Source organism: Bufo gargarizans, chromosome 7 (assembly GCF_014858855.1).
Source record: "Bufo gargarizans isolate SCDJY-AF-19 chromosome 7, ASM1485885v1, whole genome shotgun sequence".
Taxonomy (NCBI): domain Eukaryota; kingdom Metazoa; phylum Chordata; class Amphibia; order Anura; family Bufonidae; genus Bufo; species Bufo gargarizans.
The window spans coordinates 162,397,903-162,409,708 of record NC_058086.1 but is presented as its reverse complement, the minus strand read 5'-3'; the positions used below and the strand labels follow the sequence as shown (position 1 = coordinate 162,409,708).

At 46.8% G+C, this 11,806-nt stretch overlaps 1 long non-coding RNA gene across 3 annotated transcripts; it reads left to right on the top strand.

The window, feature by feature from the left end:
- Positions 1-1,367: 1,367 nt before the first annotated feature.
- Positions 1,368-11,261, top strand: LOC122943235. 3 transcript variants are annotated; one of them, XR_006390847.1, is made up of 8 exons: positions 1,368-1,461; positions 3,420-3,636; positions 3,825-4,355; positions 4,934-5,059; positions 6,996-7,205; positions 7,394-7,933; positions 8,314-8,822; positions 9,110-11,261. It is a non-coding gene; the product is annotated as an uncharacterized LOC122943235 (long non-coding RNA). The 3 variants fall into 3 exon arrangements; XR_006390846.1 differs by having other exon boundaries at positions 8,314-11,261; XR_006390848.1 differs by having other exon boundaries at positions 7,330-7,933; positions 8,314-11,261.
- Positions 11,262-11,806: the final 545 nt, after the last annotated feature.

Below are 11,806 nucleotides of genomic sequence, written 5' to 3'. Positions count from 1 at the left end.
TCATTCATCATTTTGTACACCAGTTTTTGGCGCAAAAAATTGCTTAAATCTATGCCAGGAAGGGAGCTGCTGTAGATTTAAGATTGTCGCACGTCCTGCTGGAGGAAGTGCCAAAGTTATGTAGATGCCTGCACTTCCACAGCACTGAAGACACAATTGAGGGCTCCTTCACACTTGCGGCAGGACGGATCCGGCAGGCTGGTCTCCCTGTCGGATCCGTCCTTCCGCTGTTTCGCCGAGCCGCCGAACCGCCGCTCCGTCCCCATTGACTATAATGGGTATGGGGGCTGAGCTCCGGCGCAGCACGGGGGTGCATGGCGAAAGCCGTTGGACTAAAAAGTCTTGCATGTCCGACTTTTTAGTCCGGTGGCTTTCTCCGTTCACCGCCGTGCTGCACCGGAGCTCAGCCCCCGTCCCCATTATAGTCAATGGGGACGGAGCGGCGGTCCGGCGATACGGCGAAACAGCGGAAGGACGGATCCGACAGGGAGACCAGCCTGCCGGATCCGTCCTGCCACAAGTGTGAAGGAGCCCTAAGGGTACTTTCACACTAGCGTTTTTCTTTTCCGGCATAGAGTTCCGTCACAGGGGCTCTATACCGGAAAAGAACTGATCAGGCATATCCCCATGCATTCTGAATGGAGAGTAATCCGTTCAGGATGCATCAGGATGTCTTCAGTTCAGTCATTTTGACTGATCAGGCAAAAGAGAAATCCGTAGCATGCTACAGTTTTATCTCCAGCGAAAAAAACGGAAGACTTGCCTGAATGCCGGATCAGTCCTTCCGGTCTGCGCATGCGCAGGCAGGTAAAAGTTCGAAAAAAGATACAAGACGGATCCGTCTGTCCGCATGACAAGCGGAGAGACGGATCCATTCTCGCAATGCATTTGGGAGACGAATCCGCATCCGGATGCGTCTCACAAATGCTTTCAGTCACATCCAGATCGGCGGATCCGGCAGGCGGTTCCGAAGACGGAACTGCTTGCCGGATCACACTGCCGCAAGTGTGAAAGTAGCCTTAGACCGGCGGGTAAATTGTCTATCTAAATAAATAAGCCCCTTAGTGCACCCCCTCTGATTTATGCAAGAAGCAGCCATAGATTTCTAAAATCTCCCATTGCTGACACTACAGCATAAGTCCAACATTCAGATAGAATAAACATTGGGGCACATTTCTCAAAATTGTCAGAAAAGAAGAGTGGAGATGTCTCCCAAAGAATCCAGATTACTGATTTCATTTAACAACTAGTCCCTATAAAAGTATTTCTGGGATCTGTCTGGTCATTGTGGTCAGAGGAAACTGTGGTCATTTACAATTACATTTCCATTTTCAGCTCCTCCAGAGAGATCCTGCCAACCGCTTAGGAGTCCACGGTAACATCCGAGGCCATCATTTCTTCCAGCATATTGACTGGGTCTCGGTGGAAGCCCTTAGGATGACTCCACCACACATCCCTGTAGTAAGTACATGAACAGAAAGTCTACCCTGCTATAAATACACTTTATATACTATATATTAATCTTAGTATCAGAGGCTGAAAAAGGGGACATGTGGGCAGGTGCTGAGGAGGGGGCATAGACATAGGATTTAGTGGGCAAGAGCACTACAAACTAAACTACATATGACTACTGAGGGTATAATGGATGGCCAAACACTACTAAATTAATATGTCAGGTTCTCGGCAGTGCTCAAGGTCCTGTCCTGTCACATATATCCTTAAAGGGGTTTTCTCACCTTGCAATTTGAGCACAGCGTGGATCTTTAGCTGTGCACTTTCAGTTCATTCTGGGGGTGGTCACACTTTACCTGATTGATGACATAGGCAGCGCTGTAATCACGCCTACAGCTTGTCTGTGCCCTGCTCGCTCCCCTGGCTGCGAATGAAAGGGCACACTATATTACTAAGTTAAAAGCAGGCCGAACAGCCCTAAACAGCTGTCTTCTAGCACCAGATGACAGCCTAGATCCTGCAGATATAATAGGTTAGTCCCCCCCATGCCTGGAGCTGCTTTTTCTTGTGTTGAACAGAAGTGGCGTTGCGAGGGGGTTTGGGTGACACCAATCTGATAGGGTGAGTGCCGTCACCCTCCGGACCCAACACCACTAACACCTTCCCCGGTAAGCGATCTGGCTGCTAGTACCCCCAACCCCTAGACGTCCCCCCATCAGCGATCTGTCTGCTTAGCCCCCCCCCCCCCCATGTCAGCGGTCTGTTTACTATCCAAACCCCCCACCCTCGTTGGTGCTTGGGTCGGTCGGCAGGCTCAGTGAAGGACGTGAAAGGACGTCCGCGGCGCCACTGCAGCAGGGCGGAGCTTGATGGACGTCCTCTACGTGACTCGTCCGCACAGGTCAGAACACGATGACCACACAATGAAGCGGTCACCAGAAGTAATTGAACAGCATTTGGTGTCTCGGTCAGCCAGCCAGCGAAAGTGGGGTGCACCTGACCTAGGTGAGCTGCTGTCGGCAGGGGGGGAAAGGGGGTGCTGAAGCTCTAAGCTTTGGGGGAGTTTGCTGAGCTAATGGATGCCCCCCTACAGCAGTAGCACCCCCATCATCCACCAGCAACACCCCCCCCCCCCCCAGAATAGGTCCCAGTACAGATTACTGAGGTACCCTACTGGTAAAGACCTTGCTCTGAATATACCCCATTGACTACAACCCTCTGTTGTCTGTCCCTCAGCCACTGCCTAATCCACTCAACAATATGAGAGTCCAAGCTCAAAGACTGCAGTTTATTGATAAGTCTTCTATGTGGACAGTGTCAGAAGCCTTACTAAAATCTAGATGAGAAATGTCTACTGCACCTCTGTTATCTATTATTTTAGTCACCCAATCAAAAGAAACTAAAATATACAATGACCTTTCCAGATTTAACACAACAAAAATTGCATGCTTGGGGGGGTGACTACATTTTCTATCGCAGCGGGTGACACCAGCCCTAGCAACGCCACTGTTGAACAGCTCCAAGGCTTCTGACATTGGTGGGAGTTGTTCAACACAGTACATAGAAGGTGGCCGGGGCAGGAGGGAGCTAGTGCGCATGTGCAGGTATGAGAGCTCACTCCCCTGACCCCTGCCACCAATGAGCAGAGGCAGCTATGGCTGCTACATTGCAGAGGTGGCCATAACCCCTGACAACGGGCATGCTTTAAAGCAAGATGAAGATTATCTAGGAGAGGAGCCAGCTTTGAAACATGAAGTATATTAGTAAGTTGTTTATTATGGGCTTATATTGAATATTACTATCATTGTGCCAAGTGAGACAACCCCTTTAATGATTTTCAAATATTCTTTTTGGAGCACTTAAATAGAGGTTGTCCAAAGATGACAACTTTGTCTGAGATTCCTATCAGGTTTGTGATCATCTGTAATAACTACTTTATCATTTTTGTCTATTGCTTTTTCTTATAGCCATCTACACCTCAAAACTGTGCCAGTTGTTTCAACCTGGACAGAATGGAGGCAGCAGAGGCCAAAAAGCGACGTCTACCACTGAAACATCAGGCCATTTTCAGAGGGTTTTCATTTGACACCTTGTAAACCCTCCACCAGCTCTAATGTCACCAGAGCAAGATGTCCTCCTGGACTCCTGGAGAAGATCAACGGATGGAAAGAAGAACGGACACAGGTATATAGCTAGGAATAAGAATTGTTTTCCTATACAGTTGTATGAACTTCATAATGATTCAATATTTAAGGTTCACAAATGAGAAGCTTCAATTTTGTGTAAAATCTCTTATGTTCATTTGTAGCATACAGTCTATGTATATCATACCAGATCATATGGTCTTTGTACTGATTTATTATGTGATATAGGCCACAGTATAAAGACCAATATCAAAATGGATGCTTGACAGTGAAGACAACGAACACCGATGGATGCGTTAAAACTTGCACAGTTGGCCGTAAGTATGAGCGCAAGAACATCTGCGCTCATTTCTAATCGTAGGTATTTGTAATTCACCGGCAACTGATCTTCTCAAATTCATGATAGCGCCATCTTGTGATGCTGTCTTGGGTTGGAGAAAATCAAGACAACCCGGCTATTAAGGGGTGGAGGAGGCCGGATTTTATTTTTTTAACCACATGCCTACGATTATTTCACATTTGACCCACTATATACAGAGTTATACTCTGTATATAGTCATTTTTTTTAAGTTACCGGTAATAAGATTTCCTCTTGTCCATGACAGCATTGTCCTAGGTGAGGGGAAATAGGCGCGGAATGGCCGGCTATTAAGGGGTGGAGGAGGCCGGATCTTTTTTTTTTTTTTCAGACTAACACCTGTCAACAGAGGACACCATTGAACTCAGCAAGTTGAAAGCAGAAGACCAGAACATCAATAAGTAAGTATAAGCAACATAACATCTTTTCTCCTTTCTATTCACAGGAATGTTGAATTCACCGGTAACAGATCTCCTCAAATTCATGACAGCATCACATTGTGATGCCTGTGATCATTTTAAATATGACCCACTATATACAGAGTTATACTCTGTATATAGTCATTTTTTGCTTTCAGTCACATCCAGATCGGCGGATCCGGCAGGCGGTTCCGAAGACGGAACTGCTTGCCGGATCACACTGCCGCAAGTGTGAAAGTAGCCTTAGACCGGCGGGTAAATTGTCTATCTTAATAAATAAGCTCTTTAGTGCACCCCCTCTGAGTTTATGCAAGAAGCAGCCATAGATTTCTAAAATCTCCCATTGCTGACACTACAGCATAAGTCCAACATTCAGATAGAATAAACATTGGGGCACATTTCTCAAAATTGTCAGAAAAGAAGAGTGGAGATGTCTCCCAAAGAATCCAGATGACTGATATAATTTAACAACTAGTCCCTGAAAAAGTATTTCTGGGATCTGTCTGGTCATTGTGGTCAGAGGAAACTGTGGTCATTTACAATTACATTTCCATTTTCAGCTCCTCCAGAGAGATCCTGCCAACCGCTTAGGAGTCCACGGTAACATCCGAGGCCATCATTTCTTCCAGCATATTGACTGGGTCTCGGTGGAAGCCCTTAGGATGACTCCACCACACATCCCTGTAGTAAGTACATGAACAGAAAGTCTACCCTGCTATAAATACACTTTATATACTATATATTAATCTTAGTATCAGAGGCTGAAAAAGGGGACATGTGGGCAGGTGCCGAGGAGGGGGCATAGACATAGGATTTAGTGGGCAAGAGCACTACCAACTAAACTACATATGACTACTGAGGGTATAATGGATGGCCAAACACTACTAAATTAATATGTCAGGTTCTCGGCAGTGCTCAAGGTCCTGTCCTGTCACATATATCCTTAAAGGGGTTTTCTCACCTTGCAATTTGAGCACAGCGTGGATCTTTAGCTGTGCACTTTCAGTTCATTCTGGGGGTGGTCACACTTTACTTGATTGATGACATAGGCAGCGCTGTAATCACGCCTACAGCTTGTCTGTGCCCTGCTCGCTCCCCTGGCTGCGAATGAAAGGGCACACTATATTACTAAGTTAAAAGCAGCCGTCTTCTAGCTCCAGATGACAGCCTAGATCCTGCAGATATAATAGGTTAGTCCCCCCATGCCTGGAGCTGCTTTTTCTTGTGTTGAACAGAAGTGGCGTTGCGAGGGGGTTTGGGTGACACCAATCTGATAGGGTGAGTGCCGTCACCCTCCAGACCCAACACCACTAACACCTTCCCCCGGTAAGCGATCTGGCTGCTAGTACCCCCAACCCCTAGACGCCCCCCCATCGGCGATCTGTCTGCTTAGCCCCCCCACGTCAGAGGTCTGTTTACTATTCAAACCCCCCACCCCCGTTGGTGCTTGGGTCAGTCGGCAGGCTCAGTGAAGGACGTGAAAGGACGTCCGCGGCGCCACTGCAGCAGGGCGGAGCTTGATGGACGTCCTCTATGTGACTCGTCCGCACAGGTCAGAACACGATGACCACACAAAGAAGCGGTCACCAGAAGTAATTGAACAGCATTTGGTGTCTCGGCCAGCCAGCCAGCGAAAGTGGGGTGCACCTGATCTAGGTGAGCTGCTGTCGGCAGGGGGGGAAAGGGGGTGCTGAAGCTCTAAGCTTTGGGGGAGTTTGCTGAGCTAATGGATGCCCCCCTACAGCAGTAGCACCCCCATCATCCACCAGCAACACCCCCCCCCCCCAGAATAGGTCCCAGTACAGATTACTGAGGTACCCCACTGGTAAAGACCTTGCTTCGAATATACCCCATTGACTACAACCCTCTGTTGTCTGTCCCTCAGCCACTGCCTAATCCACTCAAAAATATGGGAGTCCAAGCTCAAAGACTGCAGTTTATTGATAAGTCTTCTATGTGGACAGTGTCAGAAGCCTTACTAAAATCTAGATAAGAAATGTCTACTGCACCTCCGCCATCTATTATTTTAGTCACCCAATCAAAAGAGACAAAAATATACAATGACCTTTCCAGTTTTAACACAACAAAAATTGCATGCTTGGGGCGGGGGGGGTGACTACATTTTCTATCGCAGCGGGTGACACCAGCCCTAGCAACGCCACTGTTGAACAGCTCCAAGGTGTCTGACATTGGTGGGAGCTGTTCAACACAGTACATAGGAGGTGGCCGGGGCAGGAGGGAGCTAGTGCGCATGTGCAGGTATGAGAGCTCGCTCCCCTGATCCCTGCCACCAATGAGCAGAGGCAGCTATGGCTGCTACATTGCAGAGGTGGCCGTAACCCCTGACAACGGGCATGCTTTAAAGCAAGATGAGGATTATCTAGGAGAGGAGCCAGCTTTGAAACATGAAGTATATTAGTAAGTTGTTTATTATGGGCTTATATTGAATATAACTATCATTGTGCCAAGTGAGACAACCCCTTTAATGATTTTCAAATATTCTTTTTGGAGCACTTAAATAGAGGTTGTCCAAAGATGACAACTTTGTCTGAGATTCCTATCAGGTTTGTGATCACCAGTAATAACTACTTTATCATTTTTGTCTATTGCTTTTTCTTATAGCCATCTATACCTCAAAACTGTGCCAGTTGTTTCAACCTGGACAGAATGGAGGCAGCAGAGGCCAAAAAGCGAGGTCTACCACTGAAACATCAGGCCATTTTCAGAGGGTTTTCATTTGTCACCTAGTAAACCCTCCACCAGCTCTAATGTCACCAGAGCAAGATGTCCTCCTGGACTCCTGGAGAAGATCGGAAAGAAGAACGGACACAGGTATATAGCTAGGAATAAGAATTGTTTTTCTATACAGTTGTATGAACTTCATAATGATTCAATATTTAAGGTTCACAAATGAGAAGCTTCAATTTTGTGTAAAATCTCTTATGTTCATTTGTAGCATACAGTCTATGTATATCATACCAGATCATATGGACTTTGTACTGATTTATTATGTGATAAAGGCTACAGTATAAAGACCAATATCAAGATGGATGCTTGACAGTGAAGACAACGAACACCGATGGATGCCTTGAAACCTGCACAGCTGGCCGTAAGTATGAGAGCAAGAACATCTGTGCTCATTTCAAATTGTAGGTATTTGTAATTCACCGGCAACTGAGCTTCTCAAATTCATGATAGCGCCACCTTGTGATGCTGTCTTGGGTTGGAGAAAATCAAGACAACCCGGCTACTAAGGGGTGGAGGAGGCCGGATTTTTATTTTTATTTTTTTAACCACGTGCCTACGACTTTTTTACATTTGACCCACTATATACAGAGTTATACTCTGTTTATAGTCTTTTTTTTTTTAAGTTACCGGTAATAAGATTTCCTCTTGTCCATGACAGCATTGTCCTAGGTGAGGGGAAATAGGCGCGGAATGGCCGGCTATTAAGGGGTGGAGGAGGCCGGATCTTTTTTTTGTTTTTCAGACTAACACCTGTCAACAGAGGACACCAATGAACCCAGCAAGTGGAAAGCAGAAGACCAGAGCATCCATAAGTAAGTATATGCAACATAACATCTTTTCTCCTTTCTATTCACAGGCATGTTAGGCATGTTGAATTCACCGGTAACCGATCTCCTCAAATTCACGACAGCGTCACATTGCAATGCTATCTTATATTGGAGAAAGTCAAGAATGGCCCGCTATTAAAGGGTGGAGGTGGTTGAAATGTTTTAACTATGTGCCTGTGATCATTTTAAATGTGACCCTATATATACAGAGTTATACTCTCTATATAGGAATTTTTTGTTCAATTACCGGTAATAGGATTTCCTCTTGTCCATGACATTGCTGCCCTAGGTGAGGTGAAATAGGTGCGGAATGGCTGGCTTTTAAGGGGTGGAGAAGGCCGAATCTTCATTTTTTGTTTTTTCAGACTAACACCTGTCAACAAAGGACACCAATGAACCCAGCAAGTAGAAAGCAGAAGACCAGAACATCCATAAGTAAGTATATGCAACATAATATCTTTTCTCCTTTCTTTTCACAGGCTTGTTGAATTCACCGGTAATCGATCTCCTCAAATTCACGACAGCGTCACATTGTGATGCTATCTTGGATTGGAGAAAGTCGAGAATGGCCCGCTATTAAAGGGTGGAGGTGGTTGGAATTTTTTAACCACATGCCTGTGATCATTTTAAATATGACCCACTATATACAGAGTTATACTTTGTATATAGTCATTTTTTTTAAAGTTACCGGTAATGAGATTTCCTCTTGCCCATGACAGCATTGTCCTAGGTGAGGGGAAATAGGTGCGGAATGGCCGGCTATTAAGGGGTGGAGGAGGCCGGATCTTTTTTTTTTTTTTTCAGACTAACACCTGTCAACAGAGGACACCAATGAACCCAGCAAGTAGAAACCAGAAGACCAGCACATCCATAAGTAAGTATAAGCAACATAATATATTTTCTCCTTTCTAATCACAGGCATGTTGAATTCACTGATAACTGACCTCAAATTCATGACAGTGACACCTTGTGATGCTATCTTGGATTGGAGAAAGTCAAGAATGGCCCGCTATTAAAGGGTGGAGCTGTTTTTTTTTATTTATTTTTTTAACCACATGCCTGAGACAATTTTTAATGTCACTCACTATGTACAAAGTCATACTCTGTACATAGTATTTTTTTAACATTACCAGTAATAATATTTAATGTTGTCCATGACAGTACTGTCCTAGGTGAGAGCAAATAGGTGCAGAAAGGGGTGGAGGAGGTCAGATCTATTCCGAATAAGACCTAAGAACACCTGCAACACCTATGATTGGCACTGGACTGAAGTAAAACAAGATCTTCAAGAATGAATGCATGCTTGACAATGAAGACAAAAAAAAACCCACCAATAACACCAGGTTATGCAGCAGCTGAGGTATTTAGTATAATTGCCACTACATCTGGAAATAGGAGACAAGGGGTGACATTTATCAATGTTTCTACGCCACAATTGTGCCATAATTTGCGACTTTTAGAGGTTCTTGTGAGAACAGAACGGCAATGGCCCCCTGCTGGGGGTGATCACAGAACGGCGATGGCCCCCTGCTGGGGGTGAGCACAGAACGGAGATGGCCCCCTGCTGGGGGTGAGCACAGAACGGCGATGGCCCCCTGCTGGGGGTGAGCACAGAACGGCGATGGCCCCCTGCTGGGGATGAGCACAGAACGGCGATGGCCCCCTGCTGGGGGTGATCACAGAACGGCGATGGCCCCCTGCTGGGGGTGAGCACAGAACGGCGATGGCCCCCTGCTGGGGGTGAGCACAGAACGGCGATGGCCCCCTGCTGGGGGTGAGCACAGAACGGCGATAGCCCCCTGCTGGGGGTGAGCACAGAACGGCGATGGCCCCCTGCTGGGGGTGAGCACAGAATGGCGATAGCCCCCTGCTGGGGGTGAGCACAGAACGGCGATGGCCCCCTGCTGGGGGTGAGCACAGAATGGCGATGGCCCCCTGCTGGGGGTGATCACAGAACGGCGATGGCCCCCTGCTGGGGGTGAGCACAGAACGGCGATGACCCCCTGCTGGGGGTGAGCACAGAATGGCGATGGCCCCCTGCTGGGGGTGATCACAGAACGGCGATGGCCCCCTGCTGGGGGTGAGCACAGAATGGTGATGGCTCCTTGCTTCACTACTGCATTCTACTGCATCTCTATCCTGAGGAGGCTGATACAGTCGAAATGGGGAAATCCTGCAGCCCTCCTGAGGTAGAGGTAGACGTCTGGGATTGTCTCACCACTACAGGGACTTTTAGGAGGCTGGCTGCAGCAGTGTGCCACATGGACAAAAACGTATGGCAAAATCGCATGTTTTATTTTTTACTTCAGTTTTGCAATGCCATTATTGGCTGTACGACATTTACAGGTCACTATCTGCATTGCAAAACTGTGGCACAGTAAAACTTATTGTTTCGCCATTTTTGCTGCCTTAGTGATCAGTGCACAGCCACAGAGGCTGTACCCCTCTCATCATACATTTTGTTACTAGTCTTATAAAAAATAGTGTCAGACTGGGGTGCCTAGGCCCCACCAGTAACATTTATTCTGGGGGCCCAATGTACAGCTACATGCAATACCTGCTCACACAGCATGACGTTACGAGATGATTGATCATAGGTGTCTCTGCACCGACTTCATGATGGCAGGTCCCTGGGGAAAGAAGATGCTTGCTGGTTTGCCTTCTATACCTAGAAGTAATCTCAACCACCTAATGCATCTATAATAGAGTATTTTATGTGAGCATATGCTGGTTGAGGCGCTGTATGCTGCCCCCAGTCTACTCTATTATGTGCCCCTTGTGCAGGGGGTGGGGGGTTAGGGGCCCACCTTGCTCAGGGGCCCACCGGGGTATTCACCTGTTCCCCTGTGGGCCAGTCCGAGCCTGCTTCTAAACATAAGTGATATTTCCCAAAAACTATAACATAAAATATATATCTTCTAGAATCCACCTTATGTTCAGGCAGAAGAACAATCTACATGAAGGGTTGATCTGTCTAATCACGTAGTGGTAAAAACCGGCAGAAACACTAAGGCTGGGGCTACACAATGACATTTGCTGCGCAACGATTTGTCGCAGTAACATTGCGCGACAAATTTTATAATGTTAGTTTATGGTGTCGCAGCATGTCGTGGTGCAACACAATAGGCCAGGGTTATAAAATATGTTAAGCGACATTGGTGCAACATGAATGTCGCGCGACATATTTAACAGTGTAGTTGTACCTTATATGTCGCACAACACCTCGCTGTGTAGCCCTAGCCTAAGGCCTCATGCACACGGCCGTTGTTTTGGTCTGCATCCGAGCCGCAGTTTTGGCGGCACGGATGCGGACCCATTCACTTCAATGGGGCCGCAAAAGATGCGGACAGCACTCCGTGTGCTGTCCGCATCCGTTGCTCCGCAAAAAAATAACATATCCTATTCTTGCCTGCGCTTTGCGGACAAGAATAGGCAGTTATATTAAAGGCTGTCCGTGCCGTTCCGCAAATTGTGGAACGCACACGGACGCCATCCGTCTTTTGCGAATCCGCGATTTGCGGACCGCAAAACACACAACGGTCGTGTGCATGTAGCCTTAGGCTACTTTCACACTAGCGTTGTTTAAATCCGGCGTTCAATTCCGACACTGGAACTGCCCGCCAGATCCAGAAAAACGTGTGAAAACGGATTACATTTGAATCCTGATCAGGCTTTTGATCACAATGTAAAAATGCATTGGCAAAAACGGATCCGCCATTTATGGACTTTAACTTTTTTTTAACATTTTTGGGGTTTAACATGCAAAAGCCGGATCCGGTTTGACTGAACACACGGCGCCGGATCCAGCGTTAATGCAAGTCAATGGGAAAAAGACCGGATCCGGCGTTCAGTCAAAGT